The sequence below is a fragment of the Mauremys reevesii genome, linkage group 20 (genome assembly GCF_016161935.1).
Source record: "Mauremys reevesii isolate NIE-2019 linkage group 20, ASM1616193v1, whole genome shotgun sequence".
Taxonomy (NCBI): domain Eukaryota; kingdom Metazoa; phylum Chordata; order Testudines; family Geoemydidae; genus Mauremys; species Mauremys reevesii.
Window position 1 is genome coordinate 17964433 of NC_052642.1, and position 20269 is coordinate 17984701.

A 20269-nucleotide genomic window follows, 5' to 3' on the forward strand; every position below is an offset into this window, starting at 1 on the left:
AGGGCATTCTGTGACTCCTAGGATACACATGGTCTTAGGCAAAGCCACTGTATACTCCTTTTAATAAATACACACACACACACACACGATTCAATAACAGCTGTAATCAGTGCTCTAACAGACTGGGAGAATGTAACTGTTGGCACACCTTCGCTTTTTTACCTGGATTGGCGTAACCACTTCATTTGACCACAGTTAAAATGCGCAGTAAAGAGGAAGCTGATTTTTTGGTTGCATAAGAATTCTGTTAGTGTATCCCCAAGCGGTGCAGAGCCAGCATCACATCTCTACAGCTCTTCATGGAAGCAACACTATGGGAGAGACTCCAGGATCGTTTAGTCCTTGGCCTCTTTGCTGAGACTGCTAACTAGTGCCATTTGTGATGGGGGGTTATGTGATCCGGACGCACGTCCAACGAGGGTAGCGTGAGATCATCGAACTCTGTTTACCAAGGCTACCAAAAAGCCAACATACACTAATAACTGCCAGTCACCATCAGCCAGGGGCACCAATAGTTTTCAGGTCCAGATCCTCAGCTGGTATAAATTGGGGTAGCTGGAGTGATCTGGCCCTCAGGTGATTAGCATGTAGAATGCTGCTCAAATACCTTATTTGATGCATTTGCCGTTTTTTTCACCAAGTAGTTCATTTGACAAATGCTTTTGTCAGTATCTCAGCGGCTCTGTAACTGATAGAATAGTACCGGTCAAATGATTTAGTCAAGGAGGAAAGGTAACAATCACTTCATACCTTATCTGACAAACTTCTTTTAAAAGCATTCAGCTATCTCTAATAGCCACCTAAAAGTAAAAAAACACGGCCGGAGCCAGCCCCTGAGCCATCCAGTTTTTGCCTCTCTCTATTTATAAAGAAACTAAGAATTAGTTGAGGTATGTTCTTCAAATGAAACTGTGAAGAAACATAAAAACTCTCCCATTCTATTCACAAGGCAATGATGTCCATTTCGATTGTTCTCTCAATTTCTCTCTCTCTTCCAAAGTTCCTTTTCATTCTTAGAATATGATACACACGCACATGTGCTTTCTTTAATGCTAAGAGCACAAGAAGAACACTGCACCCAATCCCTGATAGGCTGTAGTTATAGTGTACATTAAACAGGCGATGAATAGACCAGCCAGAAAACACACACTAAGAAGGGGGATATTCTCATGGTGCTATTGATTAAGTGCTTTTCAGAACAGAAGGAATCATTTTTAACTGGCTTAAACTATGATGGACTCAAGTGGAAAATGCAGGCAGAGTTAAAAAGCAGCATAATGGACTGGGCCTGGAACTAAGTAACCTCTTAGCATGTTAGAGGTGGTGGTGAAGGGTATTTTGTTTTGTTTTGTTTTTTTATGGACGGGGCTGTTTAGATGTCAGATCCCTTTCTTTTGAAAGTGAGCTCCGCCGGCAGCTGAAGATGATGATGATGAGGGAAGGGGAGGGGGGCAGAACGGGCCCAGCCACTCAGTTACATGATCTAAATTCTAATCAAACATCATTTAAAGCATGTTTTATTTCAGCCTCTGGAGAGACAGTCCCTCCTGACTCCTCACCATGGCAACCGGTGTCTCATTTCAGAAGTGTCATGCCACATTATCATCTTGCCGGCTCACACACTCCCGCCTGACAAGTTCTCTCTGCCCCTTGCGACAACCATTCCAGGCTTATGCTGTTTATTTTTGGTGTCAGGCTGGCCTCCGCAGATTGAAAGGCAACCTCGCCCCCTTGAACAACAAGCATCACACCCCATTTGGTGATAAGAGATAATTTGAGAAGATATTTGCTTACATATGTATAAGCAATTTGCTGAATTATGAAGTGTGTGTGTGTGTGTGCGCGCGCACGCCTGTTTGTGCAAGTCAGAAGGAAATGCAGATGCATAACATGCCATGAGAAGGCAAACAACTCATTGTGGTTCCCAGGTATTAGATTTCAATCATCAGATCCTGTTCTTCACATGGAACAATATGAAATATGTGCTGAAATGCCATCCTAGTCCCTTTCTCCTCAGAGACAAGTACGCAAAGCCCGGCATCGTCTCGGCACAAAAACCGCACAGTGTCCTTGCAGGGCTGCAAGATGCAGCAGCAAAAACTAAAAATAAACACACACACACGCTCACAGCTTAAAAAACATTGGCTAAACAACAGAGTCATTTACTAAAGAAATGTGCTGGGAAGACAAATATTGCCCCTTTGGGCCAGACTGATTGCATCTACACTTCATCAGTTTGAAGCAACACCAGTATAGTCAATGGAGCTACTCTGGATTGAAATCTCTGCTTGTGAGCCACCCACTACAGATCAAGAGCCCTGGGCAGGGACTGTCTCTTTCTATGTATTTGTACAGCACCTGGCACAATGCAGTCCTTATGTATGATTGCGGTTCCAAGGCACTAGTGCAATACGAATAATATTTCTTTCTTATTTAAAAGTTTGCTTATTTGGCTGGCTTAGGAGGAAGGCAGCAGTACTGTTGTGCTACCTGCCATTCAAAAGACCCACAGGTATAAACAGACATAAGACTAGAGCTGGGTGGCAAATTAATGTTCTGTTTCATGGGAAATTTTGTGATTTCCAAAAAAAAAAAAAAATTCCATTCTGAAACAGAATGACAACAAATAGCAATCAACGTTTCCCATGAAACAAACCTCGGGGGAAAAAACCATTTCAGGTCAATTGAAACACATTGTTTTGATAAAACTGGAAAATTTTGCTCTGATTTTGACTTTTAAAACTTTTTAAATTTACATACAAATGAATTTCGTTCCAAAAAGTTTGTTTTGAAATTAAAAAATCAAAATTGTCCGTTCTGAAAACAACACAATCTAAATGCTTCATTTAGTTATTTTTTCCTAATGACGTTTCCTCGACATTGACACCTTTTCTAAAAGTGTCGATTTAGATGAAAATAGCATTGAAAAAAAAATGTTTCACCAAAAAATTTCCAACCAGCTCTGTTGAGGGCTTTCCTGTGGGCAGAGACCAGCGAGCTCATGATTGAATTGCCCTGGGATTACTCAGAGATGAACAGGGATCCAGCACCATTCACTAGCTAGTGGCAGTACAAATAAGGAGCAAAGGGACTGATGCCAATGATTAAAGGTCAGATAAGATTCCATAACTGCTACCCTGGCTAGTATCTCTACCCCTGGGATCCACTGCAGAACAATGCCTGAAGGGAAGAAGAGACCAAACATTCTGAGCTGGCACCAAAAAGAAGTTCTTTTCACAAAAATTTTATGCACAGAGACAATCTTGGTCTAGTGGTCTGAGCTCAGGCATAGGAGCTGAAAACTCCTAACTTCACTCTTAGTTTTGACACTGATTCCTTTTGTGTCCTTGTGCAAATCACTTAACCTTTCTAGGTCTCAATAATTTTCTCATGTATAAAATGAAGGTGATAGTACTCATCCACCTGATAGGGTTATTCCAAGGATTAATTAGTTAAAATCTGTAAACTGTTTTAAAGTACTGGGGATCTCATATACTGTATATGACAAAAAGACTGAAAGATTGCTCTAACTGGAGTCAGGGGGCCAAATTCTCTGAATAAACTAAACATTTATATCAGATAGATACTTCCATACTATATAACTGCATACCATATGGCTGTGGGCCTAATTTAATTTACATTAAGACTCCTGTACTTTGCTCTGGCAGTGTAAAGGGGTCTGAAAGTGGTTTACTCTGGTAGAGTGAGGGGCCTTAGTGTAAATGAAAATCAAGTCCAATGTGTCTGAAATTGGAATCTGGCTCAGAGGATGGGGTGGGTAAACCTGCCAAAACTGAATGGGTAATGCAAGACCACAGTTAACTCAAAAGTGATATTGGATCAAATGGGGGTCTGACTTTGCAAACAGCTTTAATATTTTTTAAATAACCAAAATGTTTAATTACGAGTAAGATAAAACTCTCAGAACACCTAGTTCATGTAGTATTATATCTACTTTCTGGTAATTGTAATAGAGGAAGACAGAAGGCTTATGATTTTGAAGCATTTTTAACTGGAACTGGTTGGAGAAACGTCAGCAGAACCATTTTCTGTCAGTTCCATCATTTGTGAAATTGGATCAATTTTGCTGGAATTTGCCTCAGAAGAAAACTAGGGAAAAGTTTGGACAATGCTGAAATGTTTCAATTTTTCATTTTGAAAAAAAAAAACCTTCTCATTTATTTTTAATTATATTATATATTATAATATAACCCAAGAGTCAATATTGAAACAAAAGGTTTTAATTGAACCAACACAATATTTTTTCAGACTTTTCCTTCACAGAGAATTTCAAAATTTTTGTGTTTGGTTCTTAATCGGAATGAAGCCAAATTCCAAAAAATCTCAAAATCCTTTGTAAATCAGAACTTCTGTCCTCTGCAGCACTGTACTTGTGACCATAATATATTCGTCAAAAGATACACTAATGCATGGGATAGAAAGCCGGCATTTTAAAGACATTAGAGGAGGAGAAAATCTCTATTTTGAAACCATAAAATGGGGGAAATGAACAAAGATTATGAAGTGGCACAAGAACCACACGCACCATAAAAGCTATAAGCATTGGAAACACTGCAGGAGTTGTTTAAATGGACTGAGAACCATTCTTGAACAGTAAGAAGATGGGAACCTGTTTTACAACAGGAAAATAGCATAAAGGGAAAGAAATAAGGAAGATGAAAATGTGGTTATCACAACATTCAACCTATTCTGTATGCATACTATGGGCTAAATCACACTCCCAGCTATGTACATGCAACTCCCATCCGCTGTGCAGTCCTATAGGAGTCACATGCACATATTTGGAGACAAAATTTGGCACACTGTATCAAAAAACACACAGCTGATGTTACAGCAATGATAGCAAATCATTACAACATTTCAAAACTTCCATGCTATGCAGGAAACGTGCAATATATTTGGAAACACAAAAGAAAAACAATGAAGGCCTTACTTTCTAACAATTACACGCACGATTATACAGGCATAACCACACCCACAACAAAGTGAAGATGAGTGTGCACCATTGCATGCACAACGTCCATGATTGTGCCCTCACTCTGAGTATTTCCACTCACAAATGGCCAGCTATGTATGTTAGTGCCTATATGTATATGTAAATACCAAACTTGCACAAGCAATCACAGTTATTGTGTCTATAAATTAGGCCAACACTTAATCATATTGTCGATCCAGAGTTGTTGTTTATTGGTCTGGATTTTTTTTTTAATATGATGCCTTCTTTGCGCTAATGCGGCCTTTGTGTATAGGCTGATGATGTGACTTTCCAATGTTTCCAAATGGAAAATTCATCATAAAAAAGAAACCACACAATCAAAGAATTCTGCAGGTTCAAGGAGCAAGTGGCGGACTATTAACCTATGTAAGCTTGACAGGAATGTCACAGTGCTTTCCAATTATGCTTGCAATTGCCTATGCGTTTCTGCATGTGCAGTTTAATGCCCATCTTTATAAAAATCAACCCCTTGTTGTAAATCTCAACTAAAAAACCCTCTTTTATTCAATTGCCCCTTTTCACCAACAAAAAGTATTAAGATGCAATAAAAGAACACACTCTTTAAAGAAGACATTACTATCCAAGACATGCAAACAAACACTTCACCACTTTATAATCTCACACATGGAATGAACATCATCGTTCCCTTTGGTGCTTTAAAACAGCAGCTACATAAAATTACTAAAATGCGTAACAGCAAACCATCCTCTTCCCAAATCCCTGAAATAAAACAGAAAGCTCTCAGTGCCTCCCGTCTCTGGGTCCCTTCTTCCTCTCCTGTACACAGACTGGGGCTCTGAATAGTCTCCCCCAATCTGTACGTGAGAACCAGAAGTGTCATGTGTCACATTTGATTTGCCAACTCCTTTTTTCAAGTAAGTCAAATGATGTCATTATTATTAAACATTGAGGTAACTAGGCCAGATCCTCAGCTGATGAAAAAGGACTCTGTTCCACTGAGGATCTGGCCCATTTATTTCAATGCTGTTATTCTAATTTACAGAGCCACATCTAGCCCTGAAGATTTAGCACGTCGGTGCAATACGTTCCCAATTGTCATTTTGATCTTGCAACCCTTATTTATATAACAGACCAAAGACAGCTATTGGGTTCACATTGGAAAGATTTCACAATGGAGCCAAGCCTTGGTGGGTTTCACTTTGCAGTGCTTGGTGTGAATGAGTCTTCATGTTTCAATCTTCATGAGTTAATCTTCATGAGTTAGGATTTCAAACAGGTTCCAAAATGTACTGACCCAGGGTTCATCTTCAGGCTCAAAGCTGGTTTTAACCCTTTCACTGCTGATCTAGCCCATGCAGTCCTGCTGTTATGCCCTAAAATCCCCACTGAAATTAGTGCAATGCTAGGAAGTACTTGATACATTGAGCAATACAGCAGGTTTGTTCTACGTGGATGTACCAGTGACATGCAAGAGCAATCAAACGGGTAACAGATAGGGATAATAAATTACAGGGCTAATAATGAAAATTCAGAAGATGATACATTGCCCAGCCAAAGTACTCTTAGCATGTACAACCCCTGGGTGCTATCCTGTAAGCTATGGAGACACACTCGTTGGCAACATTCCACATGGGAGCGTCACAGCAACCTTCAGGATTTTTGTACCCAATCCCAAAATGTTCCCTGGTGCTCCACAGGAAGGTCTCTTTCTGACATCCTTCTAAGAGAAAGTTTGCTCTTTTGGATAAAAAGTCTCAGACTCAGGACAACTGGGGATTCATTTATTTATTTATTTGTTTGTTTTACTGGCTGTGCAACTCACTTGCTGGGTGACTTTGGGCAAATCACTTCACATATCTCTGACTCAGCGTCCCCCTCCATCTACTCCTAATGGGCATTGTAATACTCATCTCAGAGGAGCAGTGTGAGCCTTAATTCATGAATGTGTGCAAAGCCCTTTCAGAGCCTCAGATGGAAAGAACGTAAACCCTAATGTTAATACCCACAATAATAATGTCATCTTGACATTAGGGCGTCCACATCAGAGAAGTCCAAAAATGAATAAAGCATTAGAGGTCTTGGATGGGAGTCTAGGGAACTAACCCACAAAAAGGGGGTTCCTTAAAAGAGAGGAAGGATGGTATCACCAGCCTAGGATTCATGAAACCTGAGTTCATTTACCTGGCTTGCCACCGAATCCCTGTGTGACCTTGGGCAAGGGGAGGTGGTGGAATCTCCATCATTGGGGATTTTTAAGAGCAGGTTGGACAAACACCTGTCAGGGACGGTCTAGATAATACCTAGTCCTGCCTTGAGTGCAGGGGACTAGACTAGATGACCTTTCGAGGTCCCTTCCAGTTCTATGATTCTAGTTACTCAGTTTCTCTCTGCATCTTAGTTCCTCACCTGTAAATTGGGGATGATATAATTGGTATTGTGAGGATATATACATTGTGAGGTATTCCAGTAACGGGGACAGATAAGCATATTTTTAAAATATATGTCACCTTGTAACAGATACATTTAGGGGGAAACGGGGCTGTCCAGCTTTATCTCTTAAGAGCAGAAACAAAAAGAACTGAACCAGCCTCGATGATGAAAAATGTAACGTGAAAGTCGAAGCAGAGCTGCTATGGGCTCTTTTTTTGTTAGAAATGCTTGATTTACAGCAAGGCTGTAATTTTGCAGGATAATAAGATCAAGTTGGTGGCAAAGGGGGGAAATAATATCTGAGCTTTGGGGAGAGGGGGAAGGAGGTTGGTGAAAATGCTGATGTTTACTTACTGTAAATGTTGAGCCTATAAAATGTTCCCTCACACAGCAGCCTAAAGTGCCAGGCAGACAACAACAATAGCATGCTTGAATGAAGTTGTATATTGTTTTGTGAAAGCAGCAGCTCACAGCAGAACTGAGATTAATAACAACGCGGGTCTTCTCGGTGTAACTTACAAGAACATACCAACACTTTCTGATCGTGTTTGAGCCTGGCAAAACTGCTAGATTCTGCACTACTGCAGCTACTGACATGAATGTATCTTTTTACCAAAGGTGAGAGGGAATCAATTTCCGGGGTGCTGTCTGAACAGCCACAAATGCTAGCAATACTAAGACAAAGGAATTTAGGCCTGCTCATAAAACATGCCTCTCTCAATAAGAGATGTTTGCAAGGACGCATTGCCAAGTGGAAGGAGATGCAGACAATGTTTAAAATAGCACTGCAAGCTCAACCTCACACGGGCTATTCCTGAAGCCCAGCTAACAGACAATCTTTGCTGGGGATGCTAGAGGTGACCTAGGTTCTAGCTCTACCTCTGGCATCTTTTTCTAAAATGCATTTGTTAAGGGGCATTAATTCTTTGGGGCTTAATGAGGTGTGCGCATCTTCTGGTGCACTTGAAAATACGGGGCCAGATTCTGCTCTCAGTTCTGACAGCATAAATCTGGAGAAGGTCTGCCAAAGTCAATTCATGCTGGGGAAATGGAGAATAAAATTTGGCCCCCCAGTGCCTAGCTTGTGACGTTCGCTCCCAACATGGCCTCTCCTTTCCCATCCACCGATGACAGCTCAAGAATGAGCTCTTTGGCTTCAGAGGAAGATTGAGAGTAATAAGCCTGTTCTATTTACACAACAGAAACACTTGCATAGGACTGCTCTGGACCAAGGTTCTAGTCCCACCACTAACTGCACCCAGTGTCTGTCTTTTTCTTAATTGTCACGTTTGTCTATTTAATGAGGTGTGTAGCAGCCTCTAGTGGTGGACAGTAAAAAGCCACACAGTTAAACTGAACTACTGTACTGTGAATTTGGGTGAGATTTCTTTTTTCTTCTACGCGATGGATGGGTTAGCCATTTCTAAAGTCCGCCGGAGACCATTTACTTGCACAAGGAGGTGACTTTAGCCCTTCAGAGCACAAATTTATCTATGGCAGGAAGGGAATCCTTGGCTGGTTTTTAACCCCACTGTAACACTCTCACACACGACATGCAAACGGTGTTTTCCATTGTCATTATTCAGCAGCAAATACTAGCCTCCTCTACCACTAGAGTCTGAATTCCAGAATCATCCCCTTCTTCCACAAATCTGAGCATCAAGGCAGGTCTGGGTCCTCAGTCCACCTCCATCACTTCTCCCAGGGCAGTGGGTTCCATTGTAACTGAGGCCATCTGCAGCCACACAGGAGGGGCCAAGATGTGTGGCCCTCTGTAGTGAATCAGTTCACTGACCCCCTCACCTTGGGTGAGACATTTAACATTCTACACCTCAGTTTACCCATTTGGTAAGATGGGGATGGGGAGAATTCCATGGTGCCTACTCCGGTTTTGCTCTCAGGCAGGCAATGCTCTCAGTGGTATTGTTTGGAGTTTTGCCTCAGGAAGGTGTGAGTAAAAGTTGAGTAGAGGCCTCTACATTTTCCCCTATACTAATATTTACTGTACCTTCTGCAGAGAGGCTGAGAGGTTCCGTTCAGAGTTGCAAAAGCAATCTGAGATTGGGGAAGTATGTAGTGATGCGACTGTCATGGCTTGTGTTCCCTCTGCTACACCCCTAGGGTGGCTGGCCAGTAAAGGCAGTGGCTATTTTGTGAAGCAGAGTTGATGCATCATGCAGCAGAGACCTCACTCAGGACTTTATTCCTCCTTGTTTAGCCGTTTCCCTTCATCTAAGGAGTAGGTCAATCACACTGGGAAGTTCTATATATTGTAGAAGAAACTAGAAAAAGTGGTGAAGGCGAAAGAGGCTCTGTAAGTGCAAAGTAGGGCTCTCTCGGACAACTGGGTGAGAAGCTCCATTAAAGTCAGTGAGACAGTATTTCATCCACTATTTTTCAGATCTCCTTTCTTAAGGCCTGAGCTGGAGCCTACTGAAATCCACAGACAGACAAGCCCTTATTCTCTCTGACACTGAAAGAGGGGTGAGGTGTGGGGAAAAATTGGCATTTCACTAGATTCCTCCCACCTCTCCTCTCCCGTTGATTTTCAAGCTCACATCCAAATACAAACAAATCCCACTATGTGGTTACAGTCTCACCCAGAATGGTGTGTCATTCTGTCAGGGCTCCCCTCAGATCCCCAGGCCTGGAGCAGCTGGATCTTCCCACTGGCTCAGCCGTGTAATTTTCTGTCACTTCTTAATGAGAGTGCAATTTTTAAGTGGATTCTTCCACAAAAGGTTAATGAGAATTGGCTTGGGCTTGCAAGATACAGCTAAGAAGGGCCAGATAAGGGTTCTCATGGAAAAACTTCATTGCCGCTTTGTAGAGATAGATAATGTATTGTGACACAATCTGCTAGCTATATTGGTTTGCAAAGGCCACTCTCTTGTAGCCTGGATCTAGGCTCCTATTTAATCTTCTTTATAAGGGTTCTTTTCCTAAAACAGAGACAGAAGTTTCAGTGTATAGAATTCTCAGGTTCTTCTTCGCCTTTCAGTTATCCATTGGTACCCAGACAATCTGAGTGCTTTAGAAACAGATTAGATCCCATACTAATGAATATGGGATGGGTGGATCATTGCAATATTTTTTTTCTCCAAATACTTTTCCAAGTAGTTTCCATGTATTTTTCTTCTGGTTACCATTGGAAGTGCACTCGCCAGACAGGCCTGATTTACCACTCATGACTCCAGAACGCAGTAGTAGTGAAGACTCCTGGCTTCCACTCCCAGCTCTATGTGTCGCATCAGTGCCAGCTATACAGGTTTGCCATTTCCCTCTGTTGATTTATCTCAATTCAGTCACTTGAAGCACTTCACTTGTTTTTCCCCAATGCTAAAATTCAACATCTCCTGCCTCTTTTTCCTGGGTCTCAGTTTATTGTTTATGACAAACTTGAGCAGACTGTGGCCACTCCTGTACTTAGATCCACAGTATCGCTAATCAACATGAAGTGTCAACCAGTAGGAGGCCTCAAACCACTTCTTTTAGTTTACATCACATATAAGCAGCACTATATCAAGTCTACTAACTCAGGCTCTGATCCTGCAGTCCTTTTGCTGGCAAAAACCCCCATTGCTTTCAGTGGAGTTACCCCAGGAATGATTTTGGCTCGGTGAGTTTGCAACAGTGTATAAGGGTTTGTCCACACAGGGACATCCATGAAAGTTAATCCGAATTAACTAAAGGTGTGAATTTGAAGTGGATTAGTGGACACTGTTAATCAGAACTGAAGTGGACTTAATTCAGTTTAGTTTAATTCACTTTGGAAGTTAGTTAATTCTGATTAATTTTACTGGCTGTCCCTGTGTAGACAAGCACTAAGAGAATAATTTGGTCCACTGACTGGAACAATAGAGGCAGAATTTTGCCCTCACATATGTAAATTCAGTTCCCATGACTCCTACTCAGTGGTAAATTGACCTTTACATCTAGCTGAACTATCCAATGGCTTGTTCTTTGTTAAACTCTTTTAGATTTCTAGCTCTTCGTCCTGCTGGTCCTTCTCACTCAGTGCCTGCCCTACCACATTTACTCCATTTGTTAACTACGATTTTGAACCATAATGAATCCCTCACCCGTGGCTCCTCCAAAGTCATCTCTGTGTTATTAAAAAGCCGTGTCCACCCTACTCGCACAGGAGTAAATTTTGAAGAATTTAGCCTCTTGGGGCAAAGTGGAAAATATGGACATTGAAAGGGAACCCATTCAATTGTCATGTGTTTCTTCCACATTTGCGTATCACTATTATTAACAGCTGTGCCTAGTTTCCTTCCCCTCCTCCCCCAGCCAATACTCCCCCCAATAGATAGTCTCATCTTTTGTGGAGTAGCAGGAGCAGCTTGGACACTTGATGGAAGGTGGGAACCAATAAAAAAACATTCACGAAAATGACCATTTCAAGAGAGATAAAATATCATTATGTGAAATGGATTTGCTGGCACTGCTCACCAAATTTAGCACCTATTAAATTACAGAAACCATTATTCCTCTTACACAGAAAATTCTGAAACTTTCCCTCAAAGATGTATTTTATTGTTTTAAGTGGGGTTTAAAGCCATTTTGTTCCTTGTGATAAATCTCTGCATATGAATTTTCTTAGCGATTCAACGCATTCTTGTTCTGCTAAAAGCCCTACAGATAAAAATACAATAGGACAATATGCCCCTCTGCCATGTGAAAAGAAAAAATTAAGGGGTTATTTTGCAGCAGAGAGAGATTTTCCCAATGGGGATGTTTGTGGTGGTGGGTGTTGAACTTTTGATTTTCTCCTGATAGATAGGTTGCTGGTTAGTAAGTTGAATTTCCCCATCAGGAGTGTTTAACCAGCAAATTTTGGTCAATATTTACCAGGGCTGCCCGGGGGGGCGGGCAAGTGGGGCAATTTGCCCCAGGGCCCGGGCCCCACAGGGGCCCCCATGAGAGTTTTTCGGGGCCCTTGGAGTGGGGTCCTTCACTCACTCCGGGGGCCCCGGAGCATCTTCCATGGCAATTCGGCGGCGGGGGGGTCCTTCCGCTCCGGGACCCGCCACCGAAGTGCCCCGAAGACCCGCGGCGGGGGCGTCCTTCCGCTCCGGGACCCGCCACCAAAGTGCCCCGAAGACCCGCGGCAGGGGCGTCCTTCCGCCCCTGGACCCGCCGCCGAAGTGCCGGGTCTTCCATGGCAATTCGGCAGCGGAAGACCCCAGGCCCCCTGAATCCTCTGGGCGGCCCTGATATTTCCAATGTACTTAGGAAACCAGTACATCAACTACATCAGACCAACTCTCCTTATATAAGGAATCCTGGGAAGTCCTCAAACCATGTTTTCTCTAGATTATTAAATTCTCTCATGCTTTCCTTCTGGATTCTTCATTTTTCTAAACTTTGTCTCCCCAGCAGCTAAATTGCTGGTCTGTTTGATTAATACAATTAATGTCTGAACACATACACCAATCAAATTGTGTTCTTTAGGAAGTGTTCTTTCGTTGAATGCTGGGACTACCAGCTGTCAAGGAAGGAGTATCCTGAGATTCTACAGTCAGACTTTTTCTCCTCTAGCTGGCCATTTGGCTAACAGCAACCAGACTAATTAGCCAGAACATTAAAGCGCAAAGGCAATCAAGTCATGGGGAAAAGTTGCATGCGGAGATTAGGGTGGGATGGAGACGATGCCCTGTGAAGTGAGAATGACTGTGCAATATTGTGCTGTAGAAAAGCCCTGCTAGGAATCCTTTCAAAGGATGCCTGAAGGAAACCACAAGCCATAACTGCTTCCTACTGGATGTTAGAGTAGACACTTGTGCAGGAGAACTAAAAGCATGGAGGGGAAATGAGAGGAAGACCTGTCCCATTTGATCACTTGAGCATAGGAGAAACAAAAGGATGTGGCCGCACCTTCACAGCCTTTTTTTTTTTTTTTTTTTGCTTTTTAACATTAAGAAACTTTGAAACACCTGCAGTGGGAAACAAAAGGTTAATTAAAAAGAACCCCAGTCTTTGCACTAAGCCGATTGCTGGGACTCCTGCCAGCCTGGGAAGGTTAAAAAGCTCAAGCATGCGTGGGCTGCGGGGGGACTGGCTAAAATTTACAGCCAGCTCCCTGGAAAGTCACAGTTCAGCTGTTCTTCCAGAGCAGGTGCTCATGGGAGCGGGCCTGTCCCTTTCAAAGCGTGAAGATTGATGAAGCCTTCGGTCTCACCAACTGTAAATATACAACCAGCCTTGTCAGAACAGGTTTGTAACATCACTCGCTGACAGCAAGAAATTTTTTTAACCTCCTAAACACACACACACACACACACACACGGTTTTCTCAGCAAATAGAAAAAGTCAGTAAATAACACTGTGGGAAATACAGTCACGTTGTGGATGCCCCGGGCAATAATGTGCAGAGGGCCCAGGTGAGTCTCGCTTTAATTCTGTCCTGTAGAAAACAAACAAACAAAATAATCTTCCTTTGAAATCACAATTTATGGCCGAGGCCTGCAAGGAGGGCTGAGAGACGATGGTGATTGGGTGCCAATATAGTACCCTGGATAGATTAGCTACATTAGATAGATGGCTGCTGAGCATCCACAAGTGGAGATGAGGGCACTCAGCAGTTTACAGGAGCGGCCCCATGAAGAACAAAAACAACATTAAAATGACACTTTGCCCTTTATCTGCCATCTGGGGATCTCAAAGCACCTTGCAAACATTAACGAATTAACTTTCACAATTGCTCCCTGCATAGAGGGGACGTATTATCCTCATTAGAAAGGAGTTAAAACAGATATAAAGAAGCTGAAGCTAAGATTTTCAAAGCGGGCCATTGGAGTTCAGTGCCCAACTCCCATCTCTGCCCAAATGACTCGTCCATGGCCACGCAGTAAGCCTGCGGAGAGCCAAGTCTCCTGACTCCCAGTTTAACTTACAAGACAAGAAACAAAGGATGGGAGGAGCTGGAAGCAATATCAAAGGAGGCTGGTGCATGGGCGGTTACCCTCTTGGTCTCTGTTTCTTTGCTTTTGCGTTGTGTGTGTAATACACATCCAACCAGTCCTCTCCTGAGCCATAATTAATGGGCAAATTTCATGCAAGCATCATGGCAGAAGTGTGTCCTCAGGAGGTGTCTAAGTGAGGAGAAGGTGGTGCCCTTCAGGAGTAGCTTAGGGTGGGTGTCTCAGCATCTGGTTAATCAAGCAAATGGCTCAGTAGCAGAGGTCAGGTCAGACGTTCCCCAAACCCATAGTTATTGGTGCTTTTGATGATTAAAGAAGAACGATGCAAGAGTAAGATATAACGTGTGGTGGAGCACTCCAGCACCTGTGACGAGGCAGCATGGGGGAGAGAGGGCAGGATTAACCCAGAAGGATGGCCCAATTTTATCTCCCTTCAACCCTTCTTTCAGATCTAACATAGAGACCTGAGTTAGAGACAGAGGAGGAGACTCCTGAATGGTGGATCCCCTCCTGGTCTGACCCTACACTAGAAGAATAAAAGCGTGAGCACTCTTACTTTCTCTCAGGGAATTACTGCCTCTCTGGAAGAAATCACCTCCACCAATGGACATCTAAGGGGCATAGGAACATCCAGAAGAAAAGCAGAGCACAGATAGGGCCTGATCCAAATCCTGCTGAAATCAGAGTCTTTCCATTGATATCAATGGGCTCTGGATTAGGTCCCTGATGACCAAACTACTTAGACAGGAAGCAACACTGTTATTCCCGTATGTGAGTGTTTCTTGATAATCTAGTACTTGAATTCACTTCTATCATTACAGTACCTATGGCTGATTGAACCAAAATTATTCTCCAGTATTCTTTGCCCTTTTCTTCCCCAGGAAATTTTTCTCTGTTATCATTTCTCCAAGGCAAAATTTCTAGGTAATAGGAACTTGTTACCTCATATCCTAAGAAAAATTTCACATGCTTGATTTTATGCATGGAAAGAGGGAGGGGAGGGAGAGAGATTAAATTGGCTATTTTAAGAAATGCATAACCCCAAAATTTTGCCTTGAAAAGAAAGTCAGCATTTCTTTTCTGCTCTGCTGCATCTGTTTTATAACTTGCTTCTGATTATTTTTAATAGATCAGCCAGAGACAATGCTTCTTCCTCTTCACCAGGGCTTGCTGAAGCATTCCTTGTGTACCCAAAACTCCCATGCAAGTCAGGCCCCAGATCATTTGTTTTCAGTTTTTTTAAAGCCCTCTGTTTATCGCTTATATCAGTCTCTATCTCCCTAACATAACCACCTTGGCCTTTGCAGGCCTTGCTCGCATTTAGAGTGATCCGGGAGGAATTTCAATTGCACCCACTTCAAAATATTAAAAAAGAAAAGAAAAGAACAATAATCATGGAACTAACATGACATTTGCAAACCATCATATTGTTCATTCTGTTTGTATGTTATATCCCTTATCCCCAATTCTTTGACTGTCTTGTCTATTTAGATGGTAAGCTCTTTGCGGGGTAGTGATTGTCACTGTCTCTTAACATATGTCACCTAACTCAAAGGGGTCCAAATCTTGGTTGTGGGTCTGTGGTTTTACACAGAACAACAAATAATAAATACAATAAACAATAAATAATAAATACTACTCTTTGGGCTGCAGCAGAAATCTAACGATTCCAATGAAAATTCCTGGGGATGGAAGTGTTTCTACAAACTGTAAAAAAGAAAAAAAGTGATGTACCACAGTGGTGAAAAATAATCACACAACTCTGAGTGCAAGTGCTCACACAAATGGTACACACGCCTGGCTCAGAGAAATGATACAGTCCTCCAGAAAACTGCAAGGACCTGTTTCCATTTTAGTGAATGGCAAAACTCAAATAGATTTCAGTGGGAGGTTGCAATCCATACCAGGCATTATGCACAAAAACCAACTGCAAAGTACACTCACCCTGCCTCACAATTAATATTTTCCAGATAAAACACCACTGATGTCTCTCAAGTGAGCCAAAATGGTTAGACCAATTTTTCCATCAGACTCAATAATAACCTTCAACAAATAGCATTGCTGTTCTCCTCCTGTTTTATTTTGCTTATCCCTTCAGTAAACCCTGCCTGCTGATTAAAATCCCCCGTTATTCGCCTGGTTCAGCCATACCACTGTTATTCCAGTGATATCATACCCCCCAATGCAAACATGCAAATCCAGTGCAGCCATTGGAGGCCCAAATATTGTCTCTACCTCTAGGAGGATCTGTAGGTTTTGGGCTCTAAACCCCTTGTGTTTTCTTTCATAGGGGAGGGGCATAAAATGCCACGCTCCCTAAGGATGATCCATGGGGGAAAACAGTCGCCTGTACCCTCCAGGGGGTTTTCCCGCATGGGGGACATTCTGCATTGTTGTTACTATGCACTGTGGGCTTGATCCAAAGTCCACTGGTGTCAAGATTCCATTGACTTCAAAGGGATTTGGATCAGTCCCCATGCTACCAGGGTTGCTAATGGCTAGATCCTCAGTGGATGCAAATTGGTGCAGCTCATTTGATTTACACCAACTGAGGCGTAAAGCAGGCGAGAATCAGGCCCTCTATTCTGAGCTTGTTAGTTTTGCCACTCCAGTTTTAGCTACCCAGTTAGCCCCATTTCACTGTCTTCTTATCCTGCCTCTTTGCCTTCTATATTGTCTTTTCTTCAGCTCTTTTCTCTCTTCATTTTCCTTTTAAATTTGAAAATACTTTTCTCCTATTTTTATGCTTTTTCTACTGTATATACGTAGCTCCATTACTCTGCCTCCATTTATCCACCTAATCTATCCATCCTATCTCACTTAGATGGCTCTATATCAGTGAATCTCAAACTTTTCCATGCTAGGAAACACAACCCAGTGGGATTCATCTCCCATCTAGACAGGATTGTGCCAGGACCTCTCTCTTCTTTAGCAATCTAAAAAGGACAAGTTGGTAACAACCCCCAAGTAGACACCCCTGCTCCATAGCACTCATCACTGTAGTACTGAAACCATGGCATTCACTCCGAAGTCTCTTATCACGTTTTCCTTTCACCTTTATGCCCTTTCCTTCTTCTTTAGGGTCCTGATCCAGCACCCACACGGAGCTCCACTGATTTCCATGGAGGTCTGATTACCTGGAGTAAAGTGTAGGATTGAAGGTTATGTGAGAGTGATGAAATCCGGTTGACCCCCTGAAGATCTGATGCCAAAGCTTCTCCTTTTGTTTTTGCAGTACTCAATCTGATCAAGTTCAATCAGAATTTAACAACTATGTATTGGTCTGAAAACATCCCTCTGCTCTTTTGGTGACATGTTTATCCTGGAGAAATTTGACTCGCTTTCCATTTAATTGTTTTAAAACCACAATTCTAATCATTGAAAATGGGGTTTAATTGAAGATTCAGCTCATAAAAGGTAGTGCAGTGTTAAAGCTTCATTTTTACAAGCTGTAACTCTGTTAACGGAGTACATTCTACATTGGCCAGGCTTAGGAGGACAAATGAGGCTTATCCTTGGTGCAATCTTTAATCCATCCAGCATTTCTCAGGTCTTTGCTCACATCCTACAGTCACTTTACCGCATTGTCTGTAAATGTAGTTGAATTAAGTATCATCGTGTTAGTAGATGGCTTGAAAGATTCGTGATAGGACACAGAGCCTTTCGCCTGTAGATTGCCCTTTCAAATCCCACCTACGATAGTAGGGACCGAGGGTTATTAATGTTTCACCACCTGTACATAGTAGGTTGAGAGGTCTTGAATCATTTCTCAATTGGCAGGTATCCATAACACAATCTGCACCCCTGGTGGTGTCACATGGTGGTAGAGGCCTATCATGGAGATCTAGAGTACAGTGACACAAGATGAGGGTCGGTACAATGGCCATCCCAGCAGACAGGACAAGGAAGGAATCCTGCTTTATCCTCTCTCTTTGTCTCTTTTCTGTGAAAGTTCTATGGCTGAGGGGTGAGAAATACAACCCTTTTCTTCTCACTACAGAAGGGCCCCCCTGACTTTCCCTTCTTCTATGCCTGTCCCTTTGATCCCCCCTTTGTCTGGTGGTAGGCTCCAGCCAGTCCTGACATCATGCCATGTACTCCTGCAGAGAGTACAGGGATGAACTACGTGTATCTTAGATACCATTTCATTTAGCAGATACTTAAGCAAATCTTCCTCTGTCTGGCACCATGCTGTACAATTCAACATGGGCCCAATCCCGACAGATTCTGAGCCCCTTTGAAGGTGCTGATTGCCCACAAGTCCCATTAACTTCAGGATGATGGAAATACTCTTCTTTTGCCCTTTGACTTTTCACTTAATGTGTTAAGACTGTCCTTGGGGGATTGGGAATAACCTGGTATCCGGCTCACAAAGTGCAGCTTTTCCTGCATGGTACCCATAAACCGGTATTTAATCTAAGTTTAATAGGAAAGTTATTGTATGTTAAATAAATACTAATTGATTATTTCAAATATATGTGTTGAGGGTTAACAGCTATGTAATGAGCTCCTCTCCATTAGCACAGCTGTTAAACATCAATTAATATGGGTTTTATAATCAATTGATATTTAACATGCCTAAAGTTTCCTAGTGGGATTTAATGGGTCAGCATTTGTATAGTAGCCAAGACTATAGTTGTGTTGTTTTTTTTAAAGGAAAAAATATTTGTTGAAGGATTTACAAATGATGAAAAGTTATGAATCGGTTAAAACTCAGCAAATCGGCTTTGCAGAATTACTTGTATTTACTAGAGACAGAGGGGCTATCTTCTCAGATATGAGGAGCTGTATTCTGTCTGATGGTCACACTCATATGCATGCCAGGAAGTCACCGGACAAAACAGGGGATGTCGTTCAGATTCCCTGCTAAACCCATGGAGGAACCATACACAGACATCCGTGGAAATAGAGTCGAGTCCTAGGGAAGGACCCAGGGAGTGGATGGTATAGTCCATTTTTTCAGTGAATGCTCTCAAACAGCAATGGGCCCCTAATCCTTCCACACTCTGCAGATTGCCTCTATTTTGGGAGTGGTTTTGCTCAGTGGCAGAATTTGGCCTTTCAATTAGGCCCTGATCCAACGCCTGCTGTCGTCATTGATCTGAATTCTTTCCACTGAGTCCAATGGAAACTAGATCAGGCCCCTTAAAGCAGGATTCTGCTCTCCCTTACACTGGTATGAATCAGGAATAACTTCATTAAAGTCAATGGGGCCTGGTTCCCCACTCTCCTTATCTTGTGTAGACATTTACACCTGTGCAAAGTGAGCACAAGGTATGTGTAACAAGTGACTAAAGTAGAACACTAACATTTTGCCTACACTTTGCACAGGTGTGAGTGACTATACATGGTAAAGAGCAGTGGAGAACCAGTGTAAAACTGTTGTGGATAACATCAGAAACAGGCCCTAAACAAGAGAGAACTGCATTTCCATCAATCTTTAATAAGCGCAAGACACAACTTTGAAATTCTGCACTGTCCTACCTCTTCCTGCAGATAGCACTTTCCTGAAGGAGCTCCCCTTACTCAGAACATTAAGCAATATACAGACGAGAGCCATTTCTGGATCATCATGTGATCCTCTACCAACTGTGTTTATTATTCCAGATCCTGTCTACACTGGTGTCAGTGTGGAGGCTACAGGTGGCTACATGCCACGGTGAAAGCCAGACTGCGTCCACACTGCGGTGTGTAGCTAGTGAAAGACTTCAGTGGGAGGGAGGCCGTGGGGAAAGGTTCCAACAGTGAGGAGTTTCCAGAGCCGTCCCACACTGCCTCTCCCCCCATCCCTGCCAGAGCCTTTCACTGAAGCAGGGAGACTCCAGCAACTGGACTCTACACTGCTTGGGTGTGTAGAGAGCCATGTAGGGCACATCAGAGCTGGCACGAGGCATAATCAATTGATTAGGGCTCGGAGCAGCTCAAGAGAGTCCCC

General features: G+C 42.6%; 1 long non-coding RNA gene across 1 annotated transcript in view; it reads right to left on the reverse strand.

Moving 5' to 3' along the window:
- Positions 1-570: 570 nt before the first annotated feature.
- Positions 571-20269, reverse strand: part of LOC120387465 — a 119856-nt gene continuing 100157 nt past the window's right edge. Inside the window, exon 7 of the long non-coding RNA XR_005590176.1 lies at positions 571-688. This is a non-coding gene — a long non-coding RNA (uncharacterized LOC120387465). The remainder of the gene's footprint in view (positions 689-20269) is intronic.